A 7836-nucleotide genomic window follows, 5' to 3' on the forward strand; every position below is an offset into this window, starting at 1 on the left:
TTTGCGTATATAGCGGCCATATTGTACTTTGAACCCGAGGAAGCTCAAGCTTCTTCTAGCAGGATTCTCACTTCATCTGTCATTGTTGTTGTATTTCAAACTGGGAGCTGAGAAAAATCTGACTTCTGAATGAACGATCCATTAAATCACATGACCTGCTATACTTGTTCAGTTAAAATGATTTAAATCTCCCAATAATGTCCTGCAGAACCACTGCAGTGAAGATGACCAACAGGTGGACCATCTAATAATGAGCCCAGTTCTAAGATAGAGCACAGAAGACCATCTTTATTATTCCTGTTAACACTGGTTCATTACATTAGTGTGAGATGAGTTAAAAAAAAAATACAGCAATATTTGTACGTAAGTGATGGCTAAAATAGTGTTAATGTCAACCAACTATTGATAATTCAGTAAAACTTTGCAAAAAATATTAGCAGCTAGTTTCTTATTTAATGTAAGGCAAGGCAAGGCAAGTTTATTTATATAGCACTTTAAAACAGTACCACTGACCAAAGTGCTAAACAATCACATGATTAAACAAATAAAAATCAAAATTAAAACACATCAAAACCAACAATGCAGTGACGTAAAACACTAATACATAAACATACCCAGATTAATACAGAAAAGCAGCATCTCAAACTGAATCAAAGGCCAACCGAAAAAGGTAAGTCTTAAGAGCAGATTTAAAAATTGCTAAAGAGGGGGCCTGTTTTACCAACATAGGTAAAGAATTCCAAAGTTTAGGAGCTGCAACAGCAAACGCCCTGTCTCCTCTCTGCCTCCTGGAAGTCCTCGGCACCTCCAGGTTCATTTGGCTCGCTGATCTAAGAGCTCGAGGAGGACAGTGTATATGTAGCAGCTCAGAGAGATAGGAGGGAGCAAGGCCATTTAAAGATTTAAATACAAATAAAAGAATCTTAAAATGCACTCTGAAATGTACCGGCAGCCAGTGCAGAGAATATAAAATCGGGGTAACATGTTCTCTCTTCCGCGATCCAGTTAAAAGCCGAGCAGCCGCATTCTGGACCAGCTGAAGACGGGACAAGGAAGACTGGCTAACACCCACATATAAGGAGTTACAGTAATCCAGTCGTGTTGTGATAAAAGCATGGATTAATATTTCAAAATAATCCACAATCCAATGTAAATGAGGAACATATTTCTGCAAATTGAACAAGTAAAAATTGGACCAATGTTATTTTCAAGAAGGAAGAAAGCACAATATATATCTAATATATGATTAACACAATAATTTTCTCTGGTCAGATAGTTGGACTATAATATTGCTATTGTATTAAGGATTAAAAAAAGCAACAACTTTACTTTGATTAACCAAAAAAATTACAGTGGCTTTGAATTAGCGTGTGAGTAACTTTTGAAAAGTTTATCTATGGAAATAATGTAATAAAGTCAGATTAAATCTTTTTTCAGATTTTTTTTTAAAGCTAAATAAGAAAAGATCACACCTTTGTTCTTTTGTCATCAATTATCATGGTTTCTTGACAGCTCTTATCTTGCGATTAAAAAAAAAAGTTTTTGTAGACTGGAGTTGCTTGGCAACTAAATCCCATTCATTTTATGGCTTGTCCTGTGCACCCTGACTGAGCCTCAACTGTGAGGAAAAACATGTGCAATTGTGTTATTTTTGCCACTGAATTTGCATAATGCATTCACAACTTCGAGATTCAAAGGGTATAGCCCACAGTCTTATTATAATATATGTGCAAAAGGAGATTTCATCCAGATTTCATCACTACTGGGTAACCAGACACATGCAATTCACAATCTCAGCCTTTCTCTCCCCCAACATATGCATGCACACAACCTAAAACTCTAATGCACTAGTTGCATTTTTATACAAATAACATAATTCTGTCTTAATATTGTTCTTACTGACCAGATGTGGATTTTGTTTCTTTTAGGCCGGACCATACTGAGATTACATTTAGGTCACATAGAGTCGTTTGTCCCTCCCTGTTTAAATCCATGGATGCACTGTATTGATATGGTGTGCAAGTGTTCAGCCAGATGGGATGTGAGTTCCAGAGCTCAAGGCCAGCTTGGGGGAGGGACTTGCAATTCACCAAAAACATGGAGTAATGTGACCTGCTGGGGTTTTTGAAAAGGTTTCATCTGAAACCATGAATCAAAAGATTTAAAAAGAATTACATATAAACCCAAGACTTATGCAAAGTTTGTTGTATTGACTTTTTTTTTTTTTTTCTTTTGATGGGTGTTAGGTTGTATGGGGGAGGATTTAAGGTGGGGTCAGCATGGGGGTTGGGGGGGTGAACACAGGCTGCTGTTGCATGCTCTGCATTCCTCAGGTGTTGCAAGCATAGCATGTTCAGTGGTCATCCTGCTGGAAAGCCGCTTATTTGCTTGGAAATCAAAGGGCATCAAGCGGGGAAGCCTTGTAGGACTGAAAAATAGATGAATAGGTGTTCCATTACAGCATTATGCAATACTAACTTTGTTTAAAAACCCACCAGCAAAAGAATACTGTTGTGAATTACAAACACATGTACTTTACAGAAGCAGACTTAAAATCTTCATCTTAAACTATTTGTTTAAGGTTTATCTGCAAATGGGCTAATGGTTGCAGCCGTCAAAGTCAGGCATGCAGATCTGGTGTTGCGATGCAGATTCAGTTGAACTATTACACTCAAGATCTTGCTTAAGGAGAGTCACTTCTTGCAGTTTTTTCTTCTGCATGCCCCACGCTTTATTTGTATTATATATTTTAGGCCGCTGCTGACACTCGGATGAAAGTGAGAGCAGGTTGTGGAAGTGTCTGCGATCACTTCTACCCCCTCCTTTGCCCTGGTCTGTCTCCTTGGCTGGCCTGCTAAGAGCTGAGGGATTGTGTGCAGATGTGCTTGGAGAAAGGCCAGCCCCTCTGCCCTGGGAGAACATGTGGTCTGGGAGTGTTTACGCTGGCGCTCTTTCAAGCTGTCTCCTACAGAGCATGCTGGCGTCTGTCTCTCTTTGCTTGTCAGTGCTCAGTCACCCCCCTGTAACAAAGGGAGCATTCTCAGGTTAAGGTGACACCAGCAATTATGCTCGTCTGTAGCATTGACAAACAGGACGGACCGCGAGCCTGCTGATAACGGCAGTTAACTTGAATCAGAGTTTTCTTGTCTAGTTATTTTAAAAGGACTACTGAGAGGCATGTCCGTTTTGAAAAAGAACATTATACTTCGCTGTAGCATTTGCAGTTTTACCGAAACGTTTTTGGAGTAAATAGATTTTGAGACATATCAACCAGATTTTCTCAGATTCTTCGCATGCTTCACATTCTTTCATGCAATTCAGGCTTCGAAACAAACATCTCTAAAGTGAAAACCACTTAGTCGATCCTCGACTTCAGGGACATCAGAATCACAAAGTAAAACAGACTCCTGTTTTTTTTTTTTGTTTTTTTTTAATGTTTTGACAAAATCTAGATAGAATGTTGGCACGCATCGCAAATGCCTACAAAGAGGAAAAAATATTTGAACATTTCCCTTATTGGCTGTGTTATGAGAAGATCTCTGCAGGTGTTTTAATCAGAAATCAGACATCTGTCCCTGAATTTCTAACACTTGAAGCAATATTGATTCAAACATGTATGTTGGTTTAATTTTGATGTTAGTAAAATGACTGAAATCGCACTCCTGAATGTATTATGAGCACACAGCGCCCTCTGTCGGTTGAGCTTATCAGGCGACTCAAAATTCTTTCAGAAAATTAGAACATTAAGTCACAGTTTTCTGATTAAGCTTGCATAAATTAGATTTAATTTCTACAATCCCTTCTTTGCTTGAACTTACAAAACAATCCAAATCAATCCAACAATCCAATACAAACTTGCAAAAGGCAATATTACAAATTAATAAATATCTACACCTTCTCAGATATTTATCAGTAAATTACACAAGCTGTCAACACTGTGAGGTGAAGGTTGTTTTGAAATATGTAACACTTCTGTAGCTAATAAAATAGAGCAGTTGCAGCTGGTTATTCAGTTGTTTAACTTTGTGGTAATGAAATAACCCTAACCATAACACTAAATAATTTTATCTAAGATTTGTTCCAAACAAATAAAATGTTCTAATTCAAGCTATCAGCAGCTGTGGTTAGCATAGCCAAAACTCAAGTAAGAGTAGCACTACTTTAAAATATTCCAAACTTGTGTAAAAATAACAAGTAGCTTTATAAAAAAACAACTCAAGTGTGTAACAAAGTATTTGGTGAAAAGGCTACTCAAGTACTGAGTAACTGAACATAAAATCTGTGTATAAAAGAACTTTGTTATGTCCTCCCAATGTATAGTGTTTACTGTCTTATTTATCTCCAAATGGCTCATTAGATAGAAAATAACATTAAAACAACAAAGCCTGGGTAAAAAATGTCTTATCCATTTTTTTGTTAAAATATGTTTTTTCTTTCTTCATTGAAATGTCTTGTATTGGCTAGAATATTCAAAAAATAATTACGCAAGTCAGATCAGCAATACTTCACACTAATATTACTCAAGCAAAAGTAAAACATGCAATTTATTAAAATTACTCATAAAATATATATTTTTTCCCCCAAAACATTACTTGAGTAATTGTAACAGAGCAAATGTATTGAGCTACTATCCGTCTCTAGCTGTCAGAAAACTTAGAAGAGTTTTCAAAGTGGTTTATTTTATTTTATTACTAAAGACTCCATGTTTTTCCTATAACAAATCTGGAAAAAAAAAGGCAATTATTATTCAGCACAGCAGTTAACTGAGGTTTAGCCTTTCTAAACTCCAGATGTTCTCGCCCTACATGCATTGGCTCTCTCCTGATAAACCCGCTTCCACCAAAATGCAAGTTGCATTGATCTCTTTAATTGCCCTCAGGAGTGAGTGTGTGTGTGGATGTTTGTGTGTTGCTGTATTGTCCTGCGATGTTTCCAGGGTTTCCCCTGTCCTTCGCCCAAAATCCATCCCAGCACGACTCCACAGACCCCACACGGATAAGAGGGTATAAACAACAGATGGATGGACTGGATGGATGGAGAGTGATTTCTTTGTCAAGGCAGTTATGTCTGTACTACACCACTAGATGGCAGACTTTAGCATAGAATGCTGTGATACCCGTCCACGTCCACCTCGAGCCATTATTTTGTTTTTCCACAAGGATCTATTATTAGGACAAAAACATCAGGTTGCATCATTTTGTCACATACACATCATATTTTTTTTAACCAATGAATTACTGTAATACTTCTCCGCCACATCTATCTCTGTGTTTGAGAGAGTTAATTGAATGAAAAGCATTTGAAAGTAGAAGTCATGCTGATGAGCCCTAACAAAGTTGATTTAAAAAACTATTAAAACTTGCTATGTTTTCGTATTGGTAGAAATTTTGAGCCACCATGCCCGCTGTATAGTGAACCAGCTGCAGCCCCCGTTTTCTCCCTCACCAAGGAGCAATTCTCAACGTATGAGTATAAGGCAAGCTGTAATACCACATAATCAAACCTCACGGAATGGCTCCTTTCTTTTATGTAAGCAATAGGTCCTTTCTAGAGTAAATTTATATTGCTAATAGTATGGAAGGAAAATTCCCCCGTATACTAATCAAAATTTTAAACTATGGAGATTTGAAGTACAATCAAAGGGCAAACAAAGATGCATGCATGCATCGAGTGTTTATGACAACCTAAATGTTTCTGATCGTCAGAAGGAGCTGAGGAGAACCCACATATGTTCCCTGAGAACATACAAACTTCAGACAGAATGTTCACACCCAAGGCCTATTGCTGCAAGACAAGAGCAACATCCTTGCCATATTAGATCAGTTCTGGCAGCAGACCCATATGCTTTTCTACTCCCCCCCCCACCACCCTCCAACCCTATTTCCTGTACAATCAAACTTTCCGGATCTTAAATGTCATGACAAAATCCATATCTAATATGTACTGTGCTCCAAATATTACAAAGTGAATTCTTATAATCAAAAATCAATATTGTTTGTACTTTGAATGGTATTTTACAACTACTTACTATCATTTCAATCGATTTATTTAGATTTTTTGTTTTTGGAATTCAGTGATATTTAGCCTTTAAATTTTGAGATGAAAGGCAAACGTTGGAACTTCAAACATGGTGCTAATAGAATAAGATTTATATGAAAAATACTGAATGAAACGTTTCTTAACACAAAAAATATGCACAATTACCAACTTTGAATGCAATAAAATCACTTGAGTAAAACTAAATCGAGCTATTTGTGAGCCATAAGGCTCAACTCTTCTAAGAGGGTTGAGCCGAAAAAGACGAAGAATCTCTAAAGAGTAGAGATAAAGGCAGACTTTCTATCACCAGGTGGAACAGGACCAACATGTGCTTTGACGTTGCCGTCACGCTATTATATGACAAATCAGTGTGCCATACACTTAAAAAAATGAGTTGTATTGGAGGCATGCGCAGTTTTGCCCCTCAGTAATCCCATTTTAAGGAGTTGAGCGTTGCGTCACGGGCACGTCCACTGTGCTGGGGCTCGGAGGCTCTGACCATCCACTCATGCATCCAGAGGCGCAGGGAGACGTTGGCGCTCCTTGGGAAGAAACGCGTTTTTTTCATTTTCATTTCTGCTTTTAGTTTGCCACGGACAGATTCGGACGGGTGGGCGGCTGCAGCGCTCCTTTTGTACAAAGCTGGACGACCCGCTTGTCAAGCACACAGAGACGCAGCTTCCACTACGCATCATGTTTGAACGCCGATAATCAGTTATAAATATACATGACTGTGCTGCTGCATCGCCCTTAGCCTCATCGGGCTGTAGTAGCTCTCCTCTCCTCTCCTCTCCTCTCCTCTTTTTTTTTAAAATTGTTATTATTGCAACAAAAAAAAAAAAAAAAAAAACACACCCCTGGACAGACCACCGTGTGGGTGCAACTGGAGGAACGATTGCACCCCGGACCATTGAGAAAGGTTCGGATGAGGTGGTTCGGTTTTAGAAATCCAGCCAACTTTTCATCTTTTCGGTTCTAGCAGCAGTGCCATCGGGCATTGCTCAGGAGATGGCGATGAGGTTGTTCTACTTGGGATTTATTCTCTGCTTGGAGGTCATGTCTCCTAACGGTGCCACCGTAGGTAAGAAGCCTGTTTTGTGGTTTTATTATTATTATTATTATTTCTTTATTTAAGAAGAAATTGACACTTTAGTCTGTTATAGGGGTTGGGGGAAACATCCGTGCACAGGCCTATGTGGTCATCAGAGCTGGAGTCAAGCGAAAAAAATAAAATAAATAAAAAATAGTTTTTCTTTTACAATGAACCCTCATTTGAAGTGGAGAGCTTTTTTTTTTCTCTCTCTCTCTCTCTTTCCCCAGAGAGAGTTTGGTACACTTAGGTTTATTTTGGCCTGAAAATCTGCCTGCGTTTGTAGCGGCTTCTGTCTGAACAGACAGAAAAGGGGCCTCCATGTGAGGACGGCAGACAGTGAGGTTATTCACTGAATATTCAGCAGGTACCATCGCAGCTCATTTCTGAGCGACCTATTTACAGACAAAGACGACACAATTTTGATCTGCTGTTTATTTCCCTTCCTAAAGAATAAAACCCCCCCCAAAACAAAACACATCATCTTCTTTACAGCTACAGTTGGTAGCAACCATTCAAACCAACCTGCTGCTTTTCGGCTCCCCAAAAATAATTAATAAAACAAAACAAAAAGGGGAACAGAAAAGACGTTTGGCATCCTTATCCCCCCCCCCCCCCAAAAAAAAAAAAAAAAAAAAAAAAAGAAAGGGGGAAAAATTCCCCCCGAACGCCTTTCTTGTTTTTTTTTTTTTTTTTGGCGCAAAAAA

Source organism: Poecilia latipinna, unplaced genomic scaffold (genome assembly GCF_001443285.1).
Source record: "Poecilia latipinna isolate Pla-1442-1.1 unplaced genomic scaffold, P_latipinna-1.0 Scaffold250, whole genome shotgun sequence".
Taxonomy (NCBI): Eukaryota; Metazoa; Chordata; class Actinopteri; order Cyprinodontiformes; family Poeciliidae; genus Poecilia; species Poecilia latipinna.